Genomic DNA, 27,935 nt, shown 5'->3' with positions numbered 1-27,935 from the left:
CATCACGTCCTCTAAAATAGACATATAACCCTAATTACCTCCCCACCCCCCACCAGAATTACCTTATTATCTCCCCACCACCAAAAAAAAAAAAAGAGAAGTGGCCAAGAGCGTAGACTCAAGCTGGAACACCTGTGTTGGTTTCCCGCTGTCGACCTTGTAAATGTCATTTACCCTCTGTGTCTATCAAGTTCCTCACCAATAAAATGGGGATAATTGTAGTACCAACCTCGTAGAGATGCTATGGGGATTAATGAATCTGTGTCAGTGATACAACAGCCCTGGCTTATATTAAGTACTATGCATCTGTCAGCTCTTTTCATAATTTCTGACAGATGTTATTATCGACCAAAGACGTATTAGTTCTTTGAAAGGGAAATGCATGTTAGACCATTTCATTTATCACTTTCTGTAATTCAGGCTTTTCCCTCTGAAATACCATTTTCTGTCTGTGCACTAGAAAGCCACAAGGCTTTCCAAATTTCATCTGTCTGGGTTCTTGTCATGATGGCAATACTGCAGATTGCTGACATTTTTTAGGGACTCCGTCTGAGATGACAGCAACCCCTCAAATTTAGGAGCGCTTCTCTAACTGATAACATCTCGCTAGAAATGAAGTTTTTATAATGTAACAGCTTCAGACGCTTAATGATGCCATAAATGCAAGGATGTTATATCTAAGCTCTTTAAATAAATCCTGTCATTGAAATAAAGGAAATACTATATTATAGCCCTCTATGACTTTGTTATCTTTGCTATCTGTTTATCTGACTCTCTAAGACCAAAGAAAGCAAATACTAAGATTGATCATTACTACTGTGTGGTACACGTATATATGGATGAAGATAATATTGAAATGCACTGTTTAAGATATTAAAATGGACACTAAACAGCTTCTTGATGCACATGCATGAACAGAACAGGGAGCTGGGTGCAGGGAGCAGACACTGAGCTTCCTGGATTAGAGACCCAGCTTAGCAGTCCAGCCCAGCAGTCCACATGTTTCATATTTATGTTCCAGCATAATTAGCAGTGAGAGTCTTAAATGAACTTTGGGGACACTTGCAAACAGCTGTCATGATTACTAATGCGGGACACCAGGATTCTACAGTGTTTAGTTGGCATCTGTGCATAACCAGTTCTTTTCCACTAAAGCTTCTTGTAATTGCTGGTCCCACATCCAGGCTGAGGAATCATCTCATGCGGTGTTTGGGAGGGAGGTAAGTGGAGTCAGGACCCATGTTAAGGCTGGGTGGGTAATAATCTGGTGCTAGTACAAGAGAAAGGAAAGTAGGTCAGGTGGGAAGAATGACTGGATTTAAACTTTGTTTCTTGAGTAAGCTAAATATATAACATCATGTCAAGTTACTTTGTTGTTTATATTCCATGTGCTGTCACCGAATAACTACTGAATTGTGGGGACAAAAATGCCTGGGTTTTAGAATTGACCCTGCTCCTAACCTGCCAGAGTCCAGGTTCCTCTGGGTGCCCAAAGAGGGGGCTGGACCATCAGGTGTCCCTCCACTGCAGCAGTTTGGGCACTTGGGTGGCCTAGATTTTTGCTGTGGAAGACTAGCCCAGTTGTAGTACATTAAGCATCTGCAAGACTCTCACCAGGTACCCACGGTGGTCCCAGGACTGTGACATCCAAGCGTTCCTTTCCAATCACGTTTGCAAATGACCCTCAAGGGGTTAATATTAATCCTGGGTGAGAATTATGAAAAATTATATGGTACCGCCATCCCTCCTGGCAAGTGAGGGCCCCTTATTTACAAATGACCACGAAGTGTTAGAACCAAATTTTATCAACAGAACATGTGAGCATTTTGTGACAGTGACACTCACCTGTTTGCTTCTGATTCCCAGTGCCACTTCAGCCTCCGTCAGAGGACGTCAGCTGCCCCAGCGATCAGGGCCTTCTGTACAGGGAATGGGCTCCTCCTCGAAGCACAGACAAGCAGCAGCCCTTAGGTCTCATCAGGTGAGCTGTTGTGGAGAGCACTCCAGTGGGAAGGGCTCAGGGTTGTCCTCATGGCATGTGAGTGTGACAGTCCTCCAAGAGTGTTAACAACCAGGAAGTTCACAGGAGCTCTGAGCTTCGTTGCCCCAAGTTTTTACTGCAGGCTTTATTTCAAAGCCATGATTTATTGGGTCATTACCTACATGGCTAACCCAAACCCTAACTGTAAGTCAAACCTTTCCTTAGCCCTAAACTTTGAGCCCCTTCCTCTCCTGGTGGCCACTCACTTGTCACAAAGCTTAAAGCCCCACTCTTCTAATCACATGGTTGGTGTCTCTGGCTGGCCACTCCCCATCCTGAGTCATCTCATGAACACAAGCCATCCAAGGTTCCACCATGAATAGCAAAGACACTCCTATCTTGGGAAATTTCAAGGCTTTAGCGGTTGCTGCCTAGGAACTGGGAAAAAAGACCTACCAAATTCTTCATTAAATAGGAGTAAATGTTATATTTCATTTAAATTATAAAATAAGAGAGAAATTCTCACTGCTTTTCTGTATCTGCTGTTCGACACCGTTTCACTACACCACGTGATTGTAATGTCGCTCTCAGCATGTGTCTTCTCAGAGCACCAGTGCCGGCTGCTCCCCGGGAGCTTATGCTGTTTGGGCAAGGCTGCTGGGGGGATGGAGGCCAAGGACAACCGAGAAAACAAAAATAATCGGGCAAATAAGGAAACAATGTCAGATTGAAATGAATAACACAGTGTTGAGATGGGAGACTTGGGGGGAAGTGAGTTAAGAAAGCTATCTTTGAGTAGGTTACATGTGAGCTGAGATGGCGATAAGGCGGCTGGAATTTGAAGATCTGGGAAAAGTCACCCATGGAATAGAGGCAGCTTGTCCATTGGCCCTGAGGCACAAATGTGCTCAGCAGGTTTGAGGAGATACTGGAGCCAGCGCTGGTGAGAGTGATGAGACGCGAGGTTTAGAAGGGCATCAGGAGCGCGGAAAGGAGTGTAGACTCTAAGCGCACTGAGAAGCAGTCATGATAGCTTAAGCACTAAAGTAATTTTCTCTCACTCACATTTTGCAAAGATAATGTGGAGAATGTATGGCAGGGACCCAGGAAGCAGGGATGCCAGGTAGGAGGCTCTTGGATTGGGCCAGATGAGAGATGGTGGGAGCCAATGAGGAATGCGTTTGGGGAGTGGGGCTGACAGGATTCAGTTATGGGCTGGCTGTGGATGGTTAGGAGAAGAGGAGGGTCAAGGTAGCCCCAGGTCGGTCTGGAGCCAGGTGTCTGTTCTTTCTTTTCTCAGTGCCCCATGCAGTTGCCCACCTACTTGGGCAAACCTCTTAACCTTCAAAGTGAGGGTTTAAAAACACTGAAGTCTATTTGTTGTTTCACATTTTATGGAAAGATTCAAACATGTACAGAAATAGAGAGAACAGTACAGCCAGCCTGCCTGTATCAGTCACCCAGCTCCAGAATTATAAACTCAGAGTCACTGTTGTTGCATCTTTCATCTCCATCTCCTCCCTTTCCCCACTACGGGGTCATTTTGAAGACAATCCTACATAGCTTAACCTTTCATTAGTGAAATGACAAGGTCTCTTTCAAATAAAATTGGAATATTCCTTTTTTTTTAGGGTTACAAAATAATTCCCTGCTTGTCACAAGAATACACTTTTAAGTAGTTTTGGGGTTGAAATCAAGATCCAGACAAGCTTCAGGCATTGCAGCTAGCATATCTCTCAAGTGCGTTCTAATCTATAATTTTCCTGTTTCTCATTTTCCTTGAAATTGCTGAGGGGTTTCTCTGTTTCCTGTTTGGCTGATTTCATTCTCCCCTATGGTGTTAGACTTGTTTCTCCATCCTATGTATTGGCTTTAGCTAAGTGATTTAATCCTCCCCTAAAAGCTTGGTCTGATTGAGGTTCAGCTTTATGCAAAAATATTTGTTATGTGAAGTTTTGTACTCCTGTCATAAGGTACATAATATTACAGTTGACTCTCTTTTTTGTGATGACAGCAGCCAAAAATGATTGTCACCCAGGATCATTATTTCATAAGGAATTTTATTTCATGTGGTCATACTCTAATTTCCTCCCTCAATTATCAGCAGGATCAGTCACGAAGAGGCACTTTCTCCTTAACCCGGGTTATCCTTTAGAACACAGTTTTAAAGGAGGATATTTGTTAATATGTAAATATTTAAAATTGATAATTTTTTTTCTTTTTAATTTTTTTTTCTAATGGAGGTACTGAAGATTGAATCTAGGACCTTATGCATGCTGAGCACACACTCTGCCACTGAGTGTACCCAATCCCCCTTGAGATTCATATTTATATGATATCTTCCTTCTGTTATTTTTGTTTTATGTTATACAGAATTTGAAGGCAGGGCAATGGGTTTGACCGCTCTTTAATCATTCTTTATGGGCTTTTGGGGTTTGTGTGTGTGTTTGTGTTTGTAAAGAAAACAATTTTCCCACTATTTTAAGTATGTATTGCTAAGGCAATTATGTTGATCTTTTCCCTGCTCCTGGTCCATGTATTCCCTTGTTACTTCCCACTAGTGGCCCCTTGAGCTCTGTGACAAGACTAGCATGTCGTTAATCCATGTGGAAGGAGATCTGAAGAGATTTATTCAAGGAGATGAAATTTGTAGACAATGTATTGGAAAGTATTGTGAAAGTTGTTCGTTAAGAGAAGGTCTGAGGTTGAATTGTTAAGTGCACAGAAATCTAAGCTATGAACCACCAAGACAATTATTAACTCCAGGAAAACAAAGTAGGGAAGAAAAGGTAAGACTAGCACAAATTGCTACAGCTTTGAATAGTCTGTACAGAGTAATAATAATGTAAAGCAAGGATACTGAACTGATGAAAATTATAATGTAATTGTATGAAAAGGTTGGAAGAAAAAAGATTTGGGTATGTAGATGAGATGGGGTTTGCAAGAGATCTGAATCCTCATTTTCCAAAATAGAAAGTTAAATAGGTGATACATAAAGCTGAAAAAGTCAGTAGGCTGTGTTACAAGGATATTAGTCAGAGAAAGGGAGTAAGTATTCCAAGAGTCAGCAGTAGGAGCTGAACGTGGTTTTTTCTGGCCAGGAAATGGGGCAGTTGTTGGGAACTGCTCCTTTTTACAATCGGTGTTCGAGAACTGTTTGACTCTTTATTAAATGTATGGCATTACTTTGCTAAAAAGAAATCAAAGCTGAATTTTGAAAAATTTATGTTAAGAATTGGGGTGCTTTTGACAGAGAGAGATAACAATCAGCAAAACTACATTTGAAGGGATCCTCATTATTCCTTGCCTTTCAGCAAGGACTAGGAGGCAGACAACTGTTTAAGGTTCAAAAATTCTGTCTGACCTTCCTGCCGACTTGTAACCTTTGGAAGTAATGAATTCCCTGTCACTGTAAATATCCAGGCAGAGGCTGCCTGACCAGCTCTGTAACTGTAGCAGGGTGTGTTTACCATTGGGCAGTTAGAGCAGGCAAATTCTAACATTCTTTCAGTTTTGAATTTGGCATTTTCAGGATGGATAGTTGATAAGAATGTATTACAAAAAGCTTAACAAGAAAGAGTCCAAGACATCTCAAACCCATTGCCAGGGTTTTCTCTGCCAGACACCATCCTGAGCCTGCCACCCGTGATCCAGGCCACAAAGCCCAGTCACATGAGAATGAACACACTTTGTCGCTCCTATCTGATTTGGCATCGGGCTCAGCCCTTTTCCCCATGGAATGGTCCACGCCCATGTCTCTGATGATGGAGCTGGTCTCACAGCAGCCCTGTGAGTGCTGGTCCAGCCCAAGGGATTCCTGCGTGAAGTTTTCCAGGATTCCAGGCTATTCTCAGAGCTGAGTCCCCCTTAGGCTAAGCCCACGGAACTCATCTCAGCTCCAGACTGAGCCGGAAGCCTCAGAGAGAACTCAGAGCTGAGGAAATCCACAGGTTTTACCCAGCACTGCCGAGTCAGCAGTGAGCCAGTTGAGGGAATTATCAGCAAAAGCAAGAAACACCTGAGCCGCCGTCTCATTGTTCCACCTCATCCCTAAACTCTCTGTGTCTGCCTGTCTGTGTCGGTCTCCCTTTTAGGATCAGCCTGGCACCACTTCATGCCCTGCCTCCTTTCTTCTAATCTTGCCTCCCTGGCCTGTTCCATCTACTCCAGATTAACTGAGAAGAGGTTTTAAAACCTAGGAACAAAAGACGTGCTAGATACAAAGAATACAGGGCAGTGCCTTCCTCAGTCACATCCCTCCTGCCCTCTCCCATTCCCACAATGAGTTTTATAAATATTTTGTCAGACAGACATTGCACTCCCAGTTGTTATCATTATCAGCCATTTCCTTATTATCTGTGGTTTACGATGCATTTGCTCCAGGGACTTTCCCGAGATAAGGCAGGAGCAGATGACTGAGCCAGTTGTTGATGTCCACTTGTGTCAAGCCTGTTAAGAATGATTTTGGGGGGGATTTGTTGAATGTGCCAGACTGTCCAGTGAGTGGTGATGATCCCCTGCATCTGCTCTGGAGTCAGCCTCGTCCCCTCCTTTGCTCTGTTCTCATTTATCTCTCTTCAGCAGGTGAGCCAGTGATCTGTATTTCTATGATACATAAAACACTTCTTATTTCACGGTAGAATTTGGGGGCTGCTATGAAAACGCATATGTTTTAAGAGTGAATTGAGTCGGAGGTTTAAACTTAAGGCCCCCTTGATTTAGAATCAGAAATTAATATGATGGAGGGACGTATAGCTCAGTGGTAGAGTGCATGTCTAGCATGCATGAGGTCCTGGGTTCAATCCCCAATGCCTCCATTTAAAAACAAATAAATAAACCTAATTATGCCCCCCAAAAAAGAAAAAATAAATTAACATGAGGATGAAGCTACAGAGTGATTATTTGTGTCTTCTGAAACTTCCTTCTGTCTTTCTGCAGGAAATTCTAAGGAGAGAAGTTCGGAATCTACTTTGCTTGGCTGGGCTATTACACTCAGATGCTCCTCCTGGCAGCAGTCGTGGGGGTGACTTGCTTTCTGTGTGGATATTTTAATCAAAATAGCTGTACATGTGGGTAACTTGTCTTTATTCCTTGTTACCGTGCTTACTTAACTTAGAATGACATTCTCCAGGAGCATCCATGTTGCTGCAAATGGCCCTATATTGTCAGTTTTTATGGCCGAGTAGTATTCCATTGTATAAATATACCACTTCTTTAGCCAGTCATCCGCTGATGGACATTTAGGCTGTATCCATGTCTTGGCTACTGTAAATAGTGCTGCTATGAATATTGGGATGCAGGTGTCATCCTGAAGTAGGGTTCCTTCAGGATACATGCCCAGGAGCAGGATTCCTGGGTCATATGGCAAGTCTATTCCTAGACATTTGAGGGAACTCAATACTGTTTCCACAGTGGCTGCACCAAACTGCATTCCCACCAGAATTGTAGGAGGTTCCCCTTTCTCCACAGCCTCTCTAGCATTTGTGATTTGTGGATTTTTGAATGATGGCCATTATGACTGGTTTGAGGTGATACCTCATTGTAGTTTTGATTTGCATTTCTCTGATAATTAGTGACACTGAGCATTTTTTCATGTGCCCATTGATCATTTGTATGTCTTCCTTGGAGAATTGCTTGTTTAGGTCTTCTGCCCATTTTTGGTTTAGGTTATTTGGTTGTTTCTTATTAAGTCATTTGAGCTGCTTATATATTCTGGAGATCAAGTTTGTCAGTTTCATTTGCAAAAATATTCTCCCATTCTGTAGGTTGTCTTTTTTTTTTACTTATGGTGTCCTTTGCTGTGCAGAAGCTTGTAAGTTTCTTTAGGTCCCATTTGTTTATTCTTGCTTTTATTTCTATTGCTTGGGTAGACTGCCCTAAGGGAACATTTCTGAGATGTATGTCAGATATTTTGCCTGTATTTTCTTCTAGGAGGTTTATTGTATCTTGTCTTATGTTTATCTTGCTGAAGAGACTGTCTTTATTCCATTGTATATTCTTGCCTCCTTTGTCGAAGATTAGTTGACCAAAAGTTTGTGGGTTCATTTCTGGGCTCTCTATTCTGTTCCATTGGTCTATATGTATGTTTTTGTACCAATAGCATGCTGTCTTGATGACTGTAACTCTATAGTATTGTCTGAAGTCTGGGAGCGTTATTCCTCCAGGCTCTTTCTTTTTTTTCTTCAGTAATACCCTGGAATTTCTATGTCTTTGATGGTTCCATATAAATTTTATTGTGATTTGTTCTAGTTCTATGAAATATGTCTTGGGTAATTTTACAGGGATTGCATTAAATCTGTATATTGCCCTGGGCAGTGTGACCATTTTAACAATATTGATTCTTGCAATCCAAGAGCATGGGATACCTTTCCATTTTTTAAAGTCTTCTTCAATTACCTTCACCAATGGTTTATAGTTTTCTGTGTATAATTCTCTCACCTCTGTGGTTAGATTTATTCCTAGAAATTTTATTACTTTGGGTGCTATTCTAAAGTGTTTTATTTCTTTACTTCCTTTTTCTGTTGATTCATCATTAGTGTAAAGAAATGCAACTGATTTTTGAACATTAATCTTGTAACCTGCTACCTTGCTAAATACTTCGATCAGCTCTAGTAGTTTTGGTGTGGACCTTTTAGGGTTTTCTATATATAGTGTCGTGTCATCTGCATGTAGTGACACTTTTACCTCTTCTTTTCCAATTTAGACCCCTTTTACTTCTCTTACTTGCCTGATTGCTATGGTCAGGACTTCCAAGACTATGTTGAATAGGAGTGGTGATAGTGGCATCCTTGTCTTGTCCCAGAATTTAGTGAGAAGCTTTTGAGGTTTTCACCGTTTAGTGCTATGCTGGCTGTAGGTTTGTCTTATATAGCTTTCATGATGTTGAGTTATGTTCCCTCAATACCCACTTTGGTGAGAATTTTTATCATAAATGGGTGTTGAATTTTATCAAAAGCTTTTATGCATCTATTGAGATGATCATGTGGTTTTAGTACTTTCTCTTGTTGATGTGAAGTATTACATTGATTGATTTGCATATGTTGAACCACCTTTGTGTCCCTGAGATGAGCCCAATTTGAGCATGTTGTATAATCTTTTTTATGTGCTGTAGAATTCTATTTGCTAGTATTTTGGTAAGGACTCTTTTGCATCTGTGTTCATCAGTGATATTGGTCTGTAATTCTCTTTTTTGGTGGTGTCTTTGCCTGGTTTTGGTATCAGGGTGTTTGTGGCTTCATAGAATGAGTTTGGGAATATTCCTTCTTTTCAATCTTCTGGAAGAGTTTGAGAAGGACTGGTATGAGTACTTCTTTTTATGTGTGGTACAATTCCCTGGTGAAGCTGTCCAGTTCTGGATTTTATTTGTAGGGATTTTTTTTTTATTGTTAATTCGATTTCATTCCTAGTGATCGGTTTGTTCAAGTGGTCAGTTTCTTCTTGATTCAGTTTTAGTGGACTGTGTGTTTCCAGAAACTTGTCCATCTCCTCTAGGTTATCCCTTTTTTTATGTAGTTTTTCATGATATTCTCATATGATATTCTATATTTCTATGTTATTTGTTGTAATTTCTCCATTTTCCTTTCTTATTTTGCAAATTTGTGCTCTCTCTTTTTTCTTCTTTGTGAGATTGGCCAGAGGTTCTCGATTTTATTTACTCTTTCAAAAAATTGCTTTTGGTTTGATTGATTATTTTCTCTATTTCTTTTAATCTCTATTTTATTTATTTCCTCCCAGATCTTAATTATTTGCTTCCTTCTGCTGACTTTTGGGTGTTTTTACTCTTCAGTTTCTAGTTCTTTTAACTGGTGGGTTAGATTGTTTTTTTTTGATATTGTTCTTCTTTTTTGAGGAAGGCCTGTATCACTCTAAACTTTCCTCTTAGCACTGCTTTTGCTTTGTCCCATAAGTTTTTTGTGGATTTTTTCATTTTCATTTGTCTCAAGGTATTCCTTACTTTCATCTTTGATTTCATCATTGACCCATTTTTTTTTTAATAGCATGTTGTATAATCTCTATGCTTTCCTTTTTTCATGCTTTGTTTTTCTGAATTTGATTTCTAGTTTCAATGGCATTGTGGTCAGTAAGGATGCTTGAGATAATTTCTATCTTCTTAAACTTTTTGAGGCTTCTTTTGTGACCAAGTACATGATGAATCCTAGAAAATGTTCCACGCACACTTGAAAAGAATATATATCCTATTTTGGGGGGTTGTAATGCTCTGAAAATATCCACTAAATCTAATTTTTCTATTGTATCATTTAATTTCTCTGTTGCCGTATTTATTTTTTGTGTGGAAGATCTGTCTAGTGATGTTAATGTGGTGTTAAAACTTCTGACAATGATTGTATTCCCATCAATATCCCCGTTTATCTCTGTTAGTAGTTGTTTTATGTACTTAGGTGCTCATGTTGGATGCATATATATTAATGATTGTAATATCCTCATCTTGTATTGCTCCTTTAATCATTATAAAATGCCTTTATTTATCTTTCTTTATGGCCCTTGTTTTAAAGTCTATTTTGTCTGAAATCAGAACTGCTACACCTGCTTTTTTGGAGTTTCCATTTGCATGGAATATCCTTTTCCGTCCATTCACTCTCAATCTATATGTGTCCTTCTCCCTAAAGTGTGTCTCTTGTATGCAGTTTATTGAAGTTTCTTGCTTTATTATCCAGTCTGCCACTCTGTCTTTTGACTGGAGCATTTAGTCCATTATCATTTAGAGTAATTAATGATAAATGAGTGTTTATTGCTATTTGAACTTATATTTGCAGTTGATTTCATATTTCTTCTTTGTTCCTTTCTTCTTCCTTTTGTGGTATGGTAATTTTCCTTTGTGTTATCTTGGATTGTATTTAGTTTTTGTTACTCACTTGTAAGTTTTTGGCTTGTGGTTATACTTTTTTGTAAGTCTGTTAACCAATTACTGTAACTGTGTGTACTAAACAGATAGTAATGCAATCTCAAACCCATCCTACCGAGAACAAAAAATTTAAGAAAATAGAAGAAAGAAAAAATACTCTATATTTAATTGCTTCCCTCTCCCACTCAATGATTTAGATGTCTTCTTTTACAATTTCATGTTTATTCTATTTGTAATTCATGGTAGTTATCACCTTTCCAGTTATAAGCTCTCATTTCTGTATCATCCTGCTTCTTTTTTATTTAGAGTGTACCTTACAATATTTCCTTTAGCATGGGTTTAGTGTTGCTAAAGTCTTTCAGTTTTTCTTCTCTGTGAAATTCATTACCTCTCCCTCTGTTCTAAAGGATAGCCTTGCTGCAGAAAGTATCCTAGGCTGCATTTGTTTTTTCATTCAGGAATTTGAATATATATTTCCACTCCCTTCTGGTCTGTAGTGTTTCTGTAGAGAAATCAGCTGAGAGCCATCTCTTGTAACTCACTCTTTGTTTTTCTCTTGCTGCCTTTAGGATCATTTCTTTATCCTTCAGTCTGGCCATCTTGATTTTGTTATGTCTTGGTGTGAGTCTCTTTAGGCTCTTCCTGTTTGGGAACCTCTGAGCCTCCTGTACTTGGGTGTCTGATTCTTTCTTTATGTTTGGGAATTTTTCAGTTATAATTTCTTTAAATACCTTCTCCATCCCCTTTGTTCTTTCTTCCCCTTCTGGAACTCTTATGATGCATAGATTGGCATGCTTTATATTATCAAATAGATTCCTTATATTGTTTTTATTGTTTTTTATTTTTTTCTCTCAACTGTTCTGATTGTGTGCTTTCTGTTGTCCTGTCTTCTAGGTCACTTATTCGTTCCTCTGCATTATCTAGCTTGCGTTGTACTGCCTTTAGGTCAGATCTCATTTCAGCCAATGAGTTTACCAATTCTACTTGGCTCTTCTTTATAGCTACTATTTTGTTTTTGACATATTTTATGTCTCTAAACACTATCTCTTTTAATTCCTTCAGTAATTCAATCACTTCTTTTTAGAAATCTTGATCTAATAGGCCATTAATATCTATTTCATTGATGGTTCTTTCAGGGGATTTCTCTTTCTCTTTTAATTGGGAATACTTCCTCTGCTTCTTCAACTGCTCATATCTCTCTGGCACTGTGGCTTAAGGAGTATCAGTTATCTATTGTGGCCCTTAAAGGGGTTTATTTTTTTATCTATCTAAGGCCTATGCTGGAATAAAACTTAAAAATGAGAGAGAGAAATAGAATTTTAAAAGAATGGAGGAAAAGAAGGTTTGAAGACAGTGTATAATCAATAATAGAAGAGCAAGTTGAAGAAGAATAGGAATCGAGTTGAGATGTCTTTTTAAAACCTTAACAAAAAGAAGAAAGAAATCAAAACACAGTATTTAAAACCTGTGAATAATCAATAACAGATCAAATCCAAGAGAATTAAAAATGAAATGAGAATTGTAAACATATAGAACTGTTTAAAAAGTAAAGATTAAAAAGCTCATATAAAATAAAACAGGTATAAAAAGATTTTAAAAACAAAGATGTGTTCTCCTAGAGACTGAACGCTCTTAATGGTTTTATTGAGAGGTCTTTGTGTCTTCGCCCTGTTTCATGAACTCAGCTTGCTCTGTTGGCCCCCTGGTCTGTGCTGCTCACAGTGTCCATTGGCAAGAAGATTGCACCCCTCCAACACTGGGTCAGGTGCTGCTCTCCTTCGCGGTGGACAGGTGGGTCACTCCCCGTCCGGATGCCACAGTCAGTGCTGTGTAAGTTGCTCCATAGGTGGGCTAAGCTTCAAGAATAACAGGTTTATGGAGATATAATTCACATACCATAAAATGCAGCCTTTGAAAGTGTGCATTAGGGTTTTATGTACATTTCAGGGTTGTGTAGCCATCACCCCCAAAAGGAACCAGTACCCTTTAGTAAGTCAGTCCCTAACCTTCCTTTCCCTTAGCCCTCAACAGCCACCACTCTACTTTCTGCCTCTAAGGGTTTGCCTGTTCTAGGCATTTCATATAAGTAGAACCATACAGTATGCTGCCTTTTTTGATTAATGTCTTTCATGTAGTGTGACATTGTCAAGGCTCATCCATCGTGTAGCATATATCAATATCCAAATTCCTTTTTGTATTCAAATAATATGCCATAGTTATAAATACACCACATTGCTTATCCATCCATCAGTTGATGATGAATAATTCTGCTGTAAATGCTCATGGACAAGTTTTTGTGTGAACACATATTTCCACTTCTCTTCAGGATATATCAAAAAATGGAATTGCTGGGATGTATTCTACTTTTAACATTTTGAGGAATTGCTAATATAGCTTTTAAAGTGACTGAAGCATTGTATATTTCCAGAAGTAATGTATGAGGAGTCCAGTTTCTCCACATCCTCATCTACACTTTTTATTACTGGGTTTATAGATTCATATTTATATATCATATATCATATATATTTGTCATCCTAGTTGGTATGAAGTGGTATGTCATTGTGATTTTGATTTCTGTTTCCCTAATGCCTACTAATGTTGAACATCTTTTTATGTGCTTAGTTCCCATTCGTATGTCTTCTTTGGAGAAACATCTATTTAAATTCTTTGCCCATTTTAATTATATTTGTCTTTGTATTGTCATGTTTTAAGTCTTCTTTGTCTATTCTGGATAAAAGTCCCTTATCAGGGAAAATTTTGGAAATATTTTCATCCATCCTGTGGATTGTCTTCTTACTTTCTTGATGAAGTCCTTTGAAGCACAGAAGTTTTTAATTTTACTGAAGTCCAGTTTACTTGATTTTTTTTCTTTTGTTGTTTGTGCTTTTGGTGTCATATATTACAAGTATTTATAATCCAAAGTCCTGAAGATTTTCTCATTGTTCATTTTCTATATGTTTTATAGTTTCAGGTCTGTGATTTATTTTGAGTTAATTTCCATAAATGGTGTTAAGATAAAAGTTCAGTTTTCTTTCTTTCCAGGTGTATGTACAGGTGTCCCAACATCATTTTTGTAAAGATTATTTTTCCCCATTGGATTGTCATGGCACCTTTGTCAAAAATTAAATGGCTGCGTGTAAGCCTTTGTTTATGGTCTCTTAGTTCTTTTCTCTCAATCTATTTTTCTGTCCTTTCTGCAAGTACCACACTGTATGGATCACAGTTTTGTTAGTGAGTTTTGAATTTGGAAATTTCAAAACTTTGTTCTTTTTCAAGATTGTTTTGACTATTTTGGGTATCTTGCATTTCCATATTAGTTTTAGGATCAGCTTGTTCATTTCTGCCAAAAAGCCAGAGCTGCATTGAATGTATAGGTCATTTTGAGGACAATGGCCATCCTAAAAATAATAAGACTTCTGATCCATGAACATGGAAGAGCTTTCCATTTATTTTAGGTCATTTTTAACTTCTATCACTAGTATTTTAGTTTTCAATATACAAGTTTCAGATATTTTTCTCAGTATTCCACATATTTTTCTTAATATTACTAATTATTTTATTCTTTTTGATGCTATAGTAAATGAAAAGGTTTCCTTCATTTTATTTTTAGATTATTCACTGCTGTTGAATAGAAATGTAATTACTTTTTATATATTCATTTGTGTCTTAAAATTTTTGTCAGACTGGGTTATTAATTCTAAGAGGATTTTTTTTCTTTTCTATTTTTCCTTTGTGGATTCCTTGTGATTTCAATATATAATATCATGTCATCTGGAATCAAAACAGTTTTATTTCTTTCTTTCTAATCTAGAGGCTTTATTTTCTTTGATTGGTTTGACTAGAACTTCTAGTACAATGTTGATTTTGGGAGGGAATAATTCAGTGCTTCTGCATTATGTATGATCTTTGCTTCAGGTTTTTCATAGATGTTCTCTGTCAGGTTGAGGAAGTTCTCTTCTATTCCTAGTTTTTATCCATTATTCTATTAATATGGTGTATTACATGAATAGACTTTTGTATGTTGTACTGCCTTTGCATACCTGGATACATCCCACTTAATGGTGGTCTATTTTATATGTTACTGTTTTGGATTTGCTTCTATTCTGTTGAGGATTTTTGCATTTATATTCATAAGAGATAGTCTTTAGTTTTCTTGTGATGCCTTTGTCTGGTTTTCGTATCAGTGTGATACTAGTCTCATTGAATGAATTGGGAAGTGTGCCCACCTCTTTATTTTCAGACGAATTTGTGAAGCATTTTTTGTTTGTTTTTGTTTTTGTTTTTTCTTTAAGTAGTTGATGGAATTCACCAGCAAAGCCATACGGGCCTAGCATTTCTTTGTGTGAATGTTTTGGATTGCTATTTCAGTCACTACTTACTGTAGGATTATTTGAGTTTTCTATTTCTCCTTGAATTAGCTTCAGTCATTTATGTCCTTCTAGGAATTTATCCATTTCATTTACATTATCTCATTTATTGGCTATATAATTATCCATGGTATTCCCTTATATTCCTTGTTATCTTTGTAAGGGCAGTAGTGACATCCTTCCTTTCATTTCTCATTTTAGTAATTTGAATCTTCTTTTCTTTTAGTACTAGATAAAATTTGTCAATTTTATTGATCTTTTCAAAGAACCAACTATTCCTTTTGTTGATTATTCTCTGTTGTTCATCTATTGTCTATTCCATTTATTTCTGCCTTTAGTATTTTGATTAGAATGTTTAATTCATTTACATCAATGTAATTTCTTATCAGATTGAAGTTACAACTGCTGTCTACTTTCTATATGTCTTTTTTTCCCATTCCTCAATTACTACACATTTTTGTACAAAGTAAGCATTTTCAAGTGTGCCATTTTAATTTGTTTATTTTATCTTTTTCTTCTCCTCTTCCTACTCTTCCTCCTCCTCCTTCTCTTCCATTGCCCTGGAGATTATAATTAACATCTTGTTTTAAAGCAATCTAGTTCACATGAATACCAACTTAATTTCAACAGTACACAAAAACTTTGCTTTGGTATCAGTCTTTTCCCTCCCCCTCCTCATGCTGTCACTGTCATACAAATTGCACCTTTATGCATTTATAAGCTCATCTACACAGTTTCATAAGTATTGTTTTATGCAGTTGTCCTTTACATCAAATAGAACAAAACATTTACATGTAATACTCGATTTATACTGTTTTATTTTTTTACTCATGTAGTAGTGCTCTTTATTTTTCAGGCGAGTGTCCTTTCATTTACACCTGCTGGACTATCCTTAGTATTTCTTGTAGGGCAGGCCTGCTAGCAATGGATTCTTTCAGATTTTGTTTTTGTAGGAGTGTCTTAATTTCTACTTTAATTTTTTTAAAGAATCATTTTGCTGGCTATAAAATACTTGGTGACAGTCTTTTCCTTTTATCTCTTTGACGATACCATCCACTGCCTTCTGGTCTCCATGGTTTTTGATGAGAAATCAACTGTCTTACTGAGGAGCCTTTCTATACGTTGAGCCACTTTTCTCTTTCGGCTGTCAAGATACTTTATTCTTGTCTTTTGACACACTGAATCTGATGTGCCTATTTTAGATGTCTCTAAGTTTATACCACATGGAGTTTGTTGAGCTGCTGGGATGTACAAATTAATATTTTCATCAAATTTGGGAAGTTTTCAGCCATTATTTCTTTATATATTCTTTCTGCCCCTTTATTCTCTCCCTCCTTCTGGCGCTCCCATTATGTGTGTATTGGTATTGTTGATGGTGTCCCACCTATCTCTGACACAGTGTTCATTTTTTTTTCATTCCTTTTTCTTTCTGTTCCACAGACAGGGAAATCTCAGTAGTTTTAATTTAACTGACTTTTTCTTCAACAAGTTCATATCTACAGAGAAACCACTTATTGAAGTTTTTATTTTAGTCATTATATTTGTATCTCTAGAATTTCTAGTTGGTTTTTATTATAAATTTTATTTATTGTTATTCTCTGTACAATGAGATGAGCACATAATTTAATCCTTTAGGCATGGTTTCTGTTAGTATTTTGAACATATGTGTAATTGCTTATTTATGTCTTTGTCTAGTAAGTCCAGTGTCTGGGCTACCTCAGGGAGTTTCTGTTGACTACTTTTTCCCCGTCTGTTATGACCAAACTTTTCTGTTTCTTTGTACATCTTGTAATTTTCTGTTGAAAGCTGGACATTTAAAATATTACAATGTGGCAGATCTGAAAGCCTGATTTTCCTCATCTCCAGGGTTTATCATTGCTTTCATTGTCATTGCTGCTGCTGCTATTTATTTAGTTACTTTCCTGAACAAATTCTGTAAAGTCTGTTTTCTTTATCATGCATGACCATGAGATCAGTGTGTGTGAAGAAAGCCTAGTTGTCATCACTGTAGTAATGATTGGACAGTGATTTCTTTCAATGCCTGGAGACAATCGTTTGAGCTGTTGCCAGGTGGCTGTGTGTCCACGTGCTGAGGGATGCCCTCAGCACCGGCATGCAGTCAGCAGCTCTTCCGTATCCTTTAGTTCTTGCTTATGCAGAATCTCAAGTTCAGCCAGAGTTGAAGGCTTAGGATTTTCTCAGATCTTTCCTTGCCATGTGCCACACATGTATATTGCCTTCTACAATTCTCAGAATTTTTTGGAGCTTTTTAACCCTACCTTCACCCCCAGAACGTCTCATTACTCAATTTTGCCTTCTAAGTTTCCTAGTCAGCACGTAGTTAGCCTCTACTGGTCCCACTGCCTCAGGCAGTTGTAATGTTAGATACTCACTGCTGATTGTTTCCCACACACACTCTGGGGACAGGCTGTTTGCACAGCATGATTTTGTGACAGGTCACATAGTGACAGCTCTCTGGGGGCGGATTTTTTGGGTAACTTTAAATAACTTCTGCCCCTACCTTGATTGTGAGACTATTGCTTATAAAGGCCACCATTTAGGTGAGGATACAGGGATGGGGTAGATCAAGTTACAATGCCTCAAAACTCACTGTCTTTATGGAGATTTAGCTGGGTTTTTTTTTCTCAAATAAAGACTCCCCGGATTGCTGGAAGTGTTGGTTTAATTTCCAGAGTTCTACAGAGGTTAATTTTGACAAATTTTACAAAGCCATTGTCATTGCTTCATAGAGGAGTAAGTTTTCCAAGATATTTACTCAGATATTCTAGAAGTGTATCCCATTTGCATTTGTGTTTAACTGAGTTACTTGCAAGACTAACTAATTCTACAGCTCCAGCCCCATTCACATAAGAGTCCACCTGCATGGATTCTCCTACAGCAGTGTACAACCTGTTGTCAGACTGTTGTTTTTCTTATTAAAGTGTAGGGGTTTTTAAAAATATGCTCATGAATAGCCTTTTGTCATTTTTACACGTTACAAAACTTCCACTAGTCTGTAGCTATTTTTTCCCCTCACTTATCGTTTCTTTAATGAAGTTCTCACTTTTAAGGATTTTCAGTATAGCAGTTTGTGGATGCTGATCACACGGGTGAGGCATTTAACTACTGTCTAAACCTCAGCCTTTGCTCTGATTCACTGTCTGGAACATCTGAACACATCTACTGAACCCCATATACCAATGGATGCTGACAGACCTAATTAAAAAAATGCTTTTTAAGTAAAGCAAAAAATATTAACTTTGACACTGGAAACGACAAATCTCAAATTTCCTAGCTGATCTTGCTTTCTGTGATCATGAGCTACATCATGTTTTTAGAGCCGACAGGCATATTGAACTACTGATTTTATTTCATCGGATTTTAGAATGCAGAACACATTTCAGGCCCACTTATAGCACCATATGTGTATCTTAAAGGATATGTACATATGATGATGTCTTTATTATAAGTACCTTATTTTATTTTAAGTACCTACTGCTGTGCACCTCATTAAGGAAAGCTTGAAACTGCAGTACTGAAATTTTTCATACCACCATCATCCCATAGCATCTCTTTTGCACTTAGATGTTGTGTGGCGGAGTATTTTTCTGCTCCCTAGAAATGATCAATGTTGAAGGGGAAAAAAAAACCCTCCTCAAATAAATGTACTCCAAATCACACACTTATCTGAACGATGGCCACCATTTTAGTCCATAGTCCACACCAATCCATCTACTCATACTGACTCAGAGTACTCAACATAGACAATCCACCCCTGAATTCAGGGTCCTCAACACATGTTCTATCCCCTCCCCATTCCTTGTTGATTCTGACCTACTTTTGTCCAGCGTGTCCTGCCAGTCTCTTTGCTACTTGACTGCACTTTTTAATTTTTACCTTTGAGTTCCAGGCTGCGCCTAGTGATTTCCAGAGAAACGCCAGACACTTGGCTCATCAGGAGGGGCGGTGAGGATTTCAGAAAGCTGTTAAACTAACTCACTTTCAGATCAGTGAGTGGCTGTTGTGCGCATTCCTTCTAGATCTCTGCCATGCCGGCTGCATCCACCCCAGCAAAATAACGTAGCTCCTCCAACCACCTCTGCCTCCATTCATCTGGGTTTCTGCTTTCAGTGACACTCAGATGCTGCTGATGGGCATTATATATATATATATTTTTAATTGAAGTATAGTCAGTTACAATGTGTCAATTTCTGATGTACAGCACAATGTTCCAGTCCTTCATATTCACATATATATGTACGAATTCCTTTTCATATTTTTTTACTAAAGTTTATTACAAGATATTAAATATTGTTCCTGTGCTATACAGAAGAAATTTAGTTTTTTAGCTATTTTTATATATAGTAGTTAATATTTGCAAATCTCAATCTCTGATGGGCATTTTTAAAGCCACATCTGGAACCCTTGTTGCAGAAGTGTCTGAGAAATATATTTTCGACCTCATAGACTTTTGGTTAGGAAGTTGGAATAAAGGCTGACCTGGCTCACCTAACTTGTCTGCCTTTGTGAGTAAAGAGGTCTGGAGTTTCAAGTCCCAATGAAATGTCCCAGCCCTTCAGTAGCAGACTCTTAAAGCTACCAAAATGCTCCCGTCTACCAGAGCATGACTTGTCCTTAGACACTGCTGGACATAACCACCGATGTTGTCTAAGGCATCGTCTTCATCTGGTGCACACTTTCTTTAGATGTGTAATATCCTGATTAACAGGACAAGCTAGTTTGGATTCCCAAGGCCACAGGCAGCCTTCTGCCTGACTTTGGAGTATATATAGTCCTCTCTCAGATCAGCTAGAGCTGTCTGGTGTGTGGTTTCCCAGAGAATGTGGGTGCAGTGGTCCCCACCAGAGTCCTACCAGTTGTTTTATTGCAGGAAGAGAGAGAGTAAAAGAGACAGAACAGGAAGTTCTTGTCCAGCCTCAAACACAGTCACCCCCTCCCAGGGCTCTTGCTCTGGGACACACAGCAGTGCAGGTCAGCAGCGATGTGGCCCCGGTGTACTCCAAAACATGGTGTGGTTTTACTGGGCTATCTGTGTATTTCATGGGCCCTGCAAAGTTCTCGGCTTTGTGAAATGGGGAACTAAGGAACTCCCACCCATGGCTGTAACTCCCAGGGTTTGCACCCTTACGGGTTTTGAGGATTTGCTGGCAACTCATTCTTTTTCACTGGGTCATTTCTCGGTTACACCTGCAGTCCTGTACTTCCTTATCAGAACTGCTCCTTACGTTCGGGATTTAGTGAAAGATGCCATTTTAGCCTGTAAGTTCATGTTCAGGGAGGAGGAGGAAGAAGCACAGATCAGAATTGCTGTTTTGCTTTTTTTTATTATTGTTTTCATAAGCCGTCTCCTGTTGTCGAATGGACACTGAGCAAATGAATGACTGTTACACTCCCATTTGAAAGATGAGAAAAACGACACTCAGGGAGAGGAGGCAAACTTCCTGAGTTTCCAAAGACCAAAAGGGATGAGCACAGAATAAGATCCCTGCAAATTTCTTGTCTGTCATTTGCCTTTAGGTCAATGACAGAGTGCCGTGTGTAGCAGTAAAGTTGTAACGTGCTTTTAAAAGGGTGCAGATGTTCTTGTTTTGTTTATAAAATCACAGTGTTTTGTCTGAGACTCTGAAAAAGAGAAATGGGTTAGTAAATGTTGGTTTCTCATCCTTGGTCCTTCCTCCCCTTCACAGATATGGACCCTTCCATCTGTAGCAGGAATAAGACAGCCCCAGCCTTCCCGTCTCATGAGATCAGTTCTCATTCATTTCATTCCTGCCCACCAGTAGGTGATAAAGCACAGCGAGATTTTCATGTCCTGCTTCACTGATTCTTGTGAAATTAGGTGTTTGAAAAGGGAAGCTGCTTTTTTTTTATATAAAGTGCAGTAATTTTCCTAGCAGAGAAGGAATTTGAGGATTTTCTTCATTGAAAATCAATAGAGATTTCAAGAGCATCTGTATTTCTGATGCATAGATTAAAATGACAAAATCTAGAGGGATTACCGAAACACAAGGAAGATACCAAAAGTGTCTTTAAAGAGCTTTTCTAAGACTGGGCTTTTAAAGAGACTGTTAGTTGACAGAGACCCTCTTCTCACCCATAGTCCCTCTCCTTAGGTTGGAAAGGGCCAGCGCTTCCCATGTGTGCAGTTCTGGTGCTTCAAGTGAGTTGTAGGGTAGGGCGGTGCACGTGGTGCTCCCTTCAGTTTGTCCATCCTAAGTAACCCCTGGCAGTCAGAGGGCGAGTGTTTTGCAACGACGTGAACCATTCACCATGCTCTCCGTGGTGTGTGCTCATCTCAGCTCATCCAGGCTCAGGTGATGGCAGAGCAGAGAGTGGTGGCAAGAGGTCAGCCATGAGTAGCAGGAAGCAACTGGAGTCAGCTGGGGCCCAAGTGGCTAGGAGTTCCAGGTTGAATTCCCAGGACTTCCCAGAGCTCATTCATTCAGCTAATACTTCTCCAGCACCTGTCATGTGCTGGTGCTTCTTTGTGAACAGAACCAAATCCCTGTCCTCATGAAGATGACATTCTAGTGGACATAAGAAATGATAAACGCAGAAGCAGATCCAGGTCAGGACACATGAGTTCTGTCTACTTTGGAGTGCACAAGGTGAGATCCTTTGGGAAGGAATGTATGATACAGGAAAATGTGGGGGAGAGGATGGCCGTATCCCAGGTCTTATTTGGGTCCCTGTGATGCACCTCGTGATGTGTGGGTCCTTGGTTTGCACAGGAACGAATCCAAGAGAGAGCCACAATTCAGTAAATGTAGATTTATTCAGAGAGATATATACTCCACAGACAGAGTGCGCTGTTTCAGAAGGCAAGAGAAAGGCCATGAGGCGTGAGGGTTGGGTGCTCCAGTTTAAAGTAAAAGTAGATACACACTCCACAGACAGAGTGTGGGCTGTCTCCCTCAGCAGAGAGAGCAGCCACGAGGTGTGGTTGTTAGTTTTTATGCACTCAGTATCTTCATATGCTAATAAGTGGGAGGAATATTCCAACCGCTTTGGGGAAGGTGTTGCGATTACCAGAAATTGGGCCACCACTCACCCTTTGACCTTTCATGGTCAGCCTTGAACCTGTCCTGGCACCTGTAGGAGTGCCATTTAGCATCCTGCTGTATTTCAGTGAGTGTGTATTGAAGCTCAAGATCTACTGGGAGTTGACTTTTCCACCGTCTCGGTGCTAATGGCTGTGCCATTCTTTTAATGGCTGTGCCCTGCCCCCTTCCCTCCTGTCTCATGAAGGAGCTCTGGACTGATTGCACAATTGCAGAGCAGGGGACAGAGTGGAAAGAACTTTATAAGTGGAAGGTGGAAGGCAGTGTTGGTAGTAGAATTCTCAAGTCAATTATAAAGTAAGGGTCTTCTGTTTGCTGGGGGTACCTGGTGTCACATTAGGGAGCTGTGAGCCTTGGGGACTTCAGTGAGTGGGTGTCTCACTGTGTATATTGTGTTGCTTCTTAGGCGTCCCGAGGACAGTTGGCTTATAGGTGACCCATTCACTCAAGCAGGGGTCTCTTTGGGGATTTTCTGCACTTGAGGCTAACATGGGTCACATGGGGGGCAGGACCGGCCAGTCACAGCTTGGTCCACAGTCACCTAGTGCCCTCGCGGCTTTTATCCCATGGATGCGTCACCTCCCCCTCGAAGGGGACAAGGGCACAAGTGGTGGGGCAGCTTCTCAGTGGTGGAGGCATTGCTCTCCAGACCCAACACTCAACAGCATGGACCCCTGGTGTTGGCCACAGTCTTGGCTAGATGAGGCTGTTGGGTAGCTGAGCTCATGAGACGTGGGTGCCATGCTTCCACTCTCACCAAGAGCTCTACTTTTGAAGGTTCTGGTCAGACAGCCACAAATACTCCCTAGCCCATAAACAAAGAACTGTCCCTTTCACTCGGGGAAGGGCACACAGAAGGAGAACGGATCATCCGGAGAGCAGGAGAGGCCAAATCAGTCCTGCCATCAGGGGTCTGACAGACGAGCAAGCTCAGTTCCTCTTACTAGTTGTTTACTTGGGGGATCTGGGGTATTTTGGTGACCTGCAAGTGTCAGGAAATAGTACACGAGGGCTTTGTAGATTTTCTGGTCCGGTGTTAACTCACCCCATTGTAGCTGTTGTGCAAGGAAACAAAACTTGGTGGACAACAGGCCATGGCCCCTGCTCCCTGGTGGAGCCAGGAGATTACAATGTTAAGAACGACTGCGGGGGCATCATTTCTATGTTGAGAGGCCAGATGGCCTTACATATCTCTCATGCTGGATGTCTAAGTCGCAAAGGGAAACTGGATTTCATCCAGCTCTCCAGCCAAGGAGGAGACCACAAGTGGCCTCCCCCACCAACTGTGAGCTCTTTGCCTCCACTGACAGCAGCATCTATAGCAAAAACCTGGGCTGCCACCTGCGTTTCCATGTAAACATCCGAGTAGCCACAGCAATGGCCTCGTGAGCGATGGTGTGCCCAAGGAAGCGCTGTGTGGGACGGAGGGAGGAGTGCCGGGGTCAGACACCGGGCGGGCGGGCAGGCAGTGAGGGCATCTGTGCAGCGCAGGTGCCATGGAACTGAGCCAAAGGGAGGCTGGTTTTGGAGCAGGGAGCCTGGGCAGTGCCGTGTTGTTCGTAAGAAGATCCTGGGCTCTGGATCCAAGAAGTCATTGGCTTGATTCCTGATCCCAACCCTCATCTTGGGCAAATGTTTGAAGCTTTCTGTGACTCTGTTTCTTGGTGTCCTAAATGGGGACAATAGTAGCAATTACCTCTGAGAGTCAGGAGCGCCTTTATAGATGTCATTTCATTACACTCACAGCAGCCCACGAGCACGGTGCTAGGTCCCCCGTTTTACACGTGGCAGACGAGTAACTTAATCAGTAATCACGCAGCTAAGAATGGTCATAATCAGCATTTGAATTTGATCCCTGTGTCCAGATAATTTCTATTCTCACTGAGTATTACTGGAAAACTAGTAAAGTCAGAACAAACACTGCTGGGAAGTGGGTGCTTGAAATATGTTTGTCGTCTTCGCTATTGGGGAGTTTTGAGTTCACATTCCTCACAGCACTTCCGAGGCTCCCTGCGTCTCCGGCTGCCCCTGGTGGGGTCTACAGGGCTCTGGGCAGCTTCTCCTTGTTCTCTAACCCCAAGGCTCTCTGCTCTCTGCAGGTTTATTCTCAACCCTGACTGCTCGGTAGAGCTAATGTCTAAAAACAAAAAAAGGTGGGGACGGTATGGCTCAGTGGTAGAGCACGTGCTTAGCATGCAAGAGGTCCTGGGTTCAATTCCCAGTACCTCCATTAAAATAAATAAAGCTCAATACTCCCCACAAAAAGAAAGAAGTATTTAAAAAATAATAAACAGTACAAAGGCCCCACTCCAGGCTGTGGTGCACTATTTTTGAAAGGCTCCCAAATTCTTCCCATATGCAGGAGGGTGAGAGCTATCCCTATACACCTCTTGTGAGCTTGTCCACTCACACCCATTAGCCTCTTGAAACAGAAAAACTACTTGGCTCAGCCTAGAACTTTCTCCCGATTTCTAGACTTTTATTTGCCTACTGCACATCTCTCCTGGAGCACACAGGCACCCAGCCAGAACTGAATCAGTTGTCTCCTCTCATGACTTGCCCCTCTTCCTGCCCTTCTTTTTTTTTTTTAATTTTTTATTCATTTATAATCATTTTACAATGTTGTGTCAAATTCCAGTGTTCAGCACAATTTTTCAGTCATTCATGGACATATACACACTCATTGTCACAATTTTTCTCTGTGATTTATCATAACATTTTGTGTATATTTCCCTGTGCTATACAGTATAATCTCATTGATCTATTCTACAATTTTGAAATCCCGGTCTATCCCTTCCCACCCTCTAACCCCCTGGTAACCACAAGTCTGTATTCTCTGTCCATGAGTCTATTTCTGTCCTGTATTTATGCTTTGTTTTTGTTTGTTTGTTTGTTTTTGCTTTTTAGATTCCACATATGAGCGATCTCATATGGTACTTTTCTTTCTCTTTCTGGCTTACTTCACTTAGAATGACATTCTCCAGGAGCATCCATGTTGCTGCAAATGACATTATGTTGTCGGTTTTTATGGCTGAGTAGTATTCCATTGTATAAATATACCACATCTTCTTTATCCAGTCACCTGTTGATGGACATTTAGGCTGTTTCCATGTTTTGGCTATTGTAAATAGTGCTGCTATGAACATTGGAGTGCAGGTGTCATCCTGAAGTAGATTTCCTTCTGGATTCAAGCCCAAGAGTGGGATTCCTGGGCCATATGGTAAGTCTATTCCTAGTCTTTTGAGGAATCTCCACACTGTTTTCCATAGTGGCTGCACCAAACTGCATTCCCACCAGCAGTGCAGGAGGGTTCCCCTTTCTCCACAGCCTCTCCAGCATTTGTCATTTTTGGATTTTTGAATGACGGCCATTCTGACTGGTGTGAGATGATACCTCATTGTAGTTTTGATTTGCATTTCTCTGATGATTAGTGATATTGAACATTTTTTCATGTGCTTTTTGATCATTTGAATGTCTTCCTTGGAGAATTGCTTGTTTAGGTCTTCTGCCCATTTTTGGATTGGGTTGTTTATTTTCCTCTTATTGAGTCATATGAGCTGCCTATAAATTTTGGAGATCAAGCCTTTGTCGGTTTCTCTTGCAAAAATTTTCTCCCATTCCATAGGTTTTCTTCTTGTTTTATTTCTGGTTTCCTTTGCTCTGCAGAAGCTTGTAAGTTTCATTAGGTCCCATTTGTTTATTCTTGCTTTTATTTCTTCTAGGAGAAAATTTTTGCAATGTATGTCAGATAATGTTTTGCCTATGTTTTCCTCTAGGAGGTTCTTGCCCTTCTTATTTCACAGAATGGCACTATTATTTAGACACTGCCAAAGCCAGAAAGCTGGCCGGCATCTTTGACCTCTTCCTGCCCTTCCATCACACCTGTGGCCAATCCGTCCACCTGCTGAAATGTTTTCTTCTCTCTCCTCCTGGCAGGGCCTCAGCAGGACTTCACATGAACCTGCCAGTAGTCCTCCCTGACACTATCTTGTCTCTTTCTAGATCACTTTGCATGTCTCCTCTACCTTGGAGGCACACAGAGTCCTTTGTGATGTGCACCTGTGATCTCTCCACCTGGTTGCCTCATCTGCCTCCCACACCCTGTGCTCGCTTGTAGACTATTTGCAGTTCCTGGAAGGGACCTGGCTTTGTTTGGCCTCCCTCCTTTGCATGCACAACTCCCCAGGGAGAAATGGCCTTAACATTATACGTTCACCTGATCACTTCTAGGGCATCTCAGATCTCACAACTGTGGTTCCCTCCTCTGGGAGAGCCTTGGCTACAGTTCCGGCTCTCTGCCCCGAGCACCCTCTGCTGACTGTTATCCAAGCCCTCTTTACACGCCTTCTCAGCCATCACTTCATGATGAGTCCTGTGCACCTAGGAGCTCCCGGAAGCAGGGACTGTGTCTTTTTCCTCTTTATTCTCAGAGCATTGTAGAGACTCAGGTATAACGGTGGAGGGCACAGTGGTTATTCTGCAATTTCTCTAGAGTTGGAGCCTAGGGGTAACAGTCTGTTGGGAAGAAGGGCTTAGGGGATTTACCCTGAAGCCACATTTTCAATTAACATTTCATGTTGTTTTTGTCTACTATTTAAACTTACGAGTCTTAAAACACAATGACGATTTCTAAAAATTACTTTACCGATGATTGAGAAAAATGGCAGTTTTCCATACTTAAGAATATTATTTTAAGTTTGTGTGACTGGGGTGGTGGAAAATAGAAATGCAAGGGCTACTAAAGCATTCTCATCCCCTTCCCCACCCTCAGGTCCTTTGGACAGAAGAGACAGAGGGATGTGAGGAGAAGGCTTGGAGGGTGCACCGTGCAGTGCTTTTAAATTGTGACAGTTACTTGTGCTTTTTTTTACTTTTTTTAATGGAGGTAATGGGGCTTGAACCCAGGACCTTGTACATGCTTAGCACGTGCTCTATCACTGAGTTATACCCACCCTTCCCCCCGATATTTGTGTTTTTAGAGGGCATAATGTGCTGGTAGCAGGTACTTTAGCGTCAGACACAGTCACCTGCCTCTGACCATCACGTTAATACCTTTCCCTTGAGCTAGAGAGCTAGTCTGTTTCCAAAAGTTCAATAAATTATCTACATATTCTTTTTTCTTAAAAAAGGTATTAACTCATTTTTTTCTTTAGTATCGCCTATAAATAAAATGTGATTTTATTAACCATTTACCAAAGTGTTAATTGTAATAAATATTAAGTACAGATTTCTGAAGCATCAGTCATCACTGAAGATCCACATTCTGCTGTTCTGTCTCTCTGTTAGTCACCTTACTTTTGGAGTTCTGGAAGCGGCGCCAGGCAGAACTTGAGTACAAATGGGACACGGTTGAGCAGGAAGAACAAGTCCGGCCAGAATAGGAGGCGCGGTGTCCCCATGTGGATATAGATGAGATTACCCAGGAAAAGCGGGCGCTGTTTAGATGCACTTGAGTCTGTTTACTTCTGGACTTGTCAGCCTTGGCTGCATGTTGGAATCACCAGGGGACCTTAAAAAATGTTGGTGCCTGGATTCCATCACTGCAAACTCTGATTGTACTTAGTGGCCTCCGGTGCATTCTGGCATAGGGAAGTTTTTAAAGCTCCTCTGGTTATTCTAATGTGCAGCCAAGTTGAAGAAGC

At 40.3% G+C, this 27,935-nt stretch overlaps 1 long non-coding RNA gene across 1 annotated transcript in view; it reads left to right on the top strand.

Moving 5' to 3' along the window:
• The window catches only part of LOC140699590 (uncharacterized), a 28,582-nt gene extending 908 nt beyond the window's left edge, over window positions 1-27,674 (top strand). Inside the window, exons 2-4 of the long non-coding RNA XR_012077797.1 lie at window positions 1,867-1,981; window positions 6,920-7,050; window positions 27,580-27,674. This is a non-coding gene — a long non-coding RNA (uncharacterized lncRNA). The remainder of the gene's footprint in view (window positions 1-1,866; window positions 1,982-6,919; window positions 7,051-27,579) is intronic.
• The last annotated feature ends 261 nt before the right edge of the window (window positions 27,675-27,935 follow it).

This window comes from Vicugna pacos, chromosome 11 (assembly GCF_048564905.1).
Source record: "Vicugna pacos chromosome 11, VicPac4, whole genome shotgun sequence".
NCBI classification, from domain to species: domain Eukaryota; kingdom Metazoa; phylum Chordata; class Mammalia; order Artiodactyla; family Camelidae; genus Vicugna; species Vicugna pacos.
This window is presented reverse-complemented; position numbering and strand designations above follow the sequence as displayed.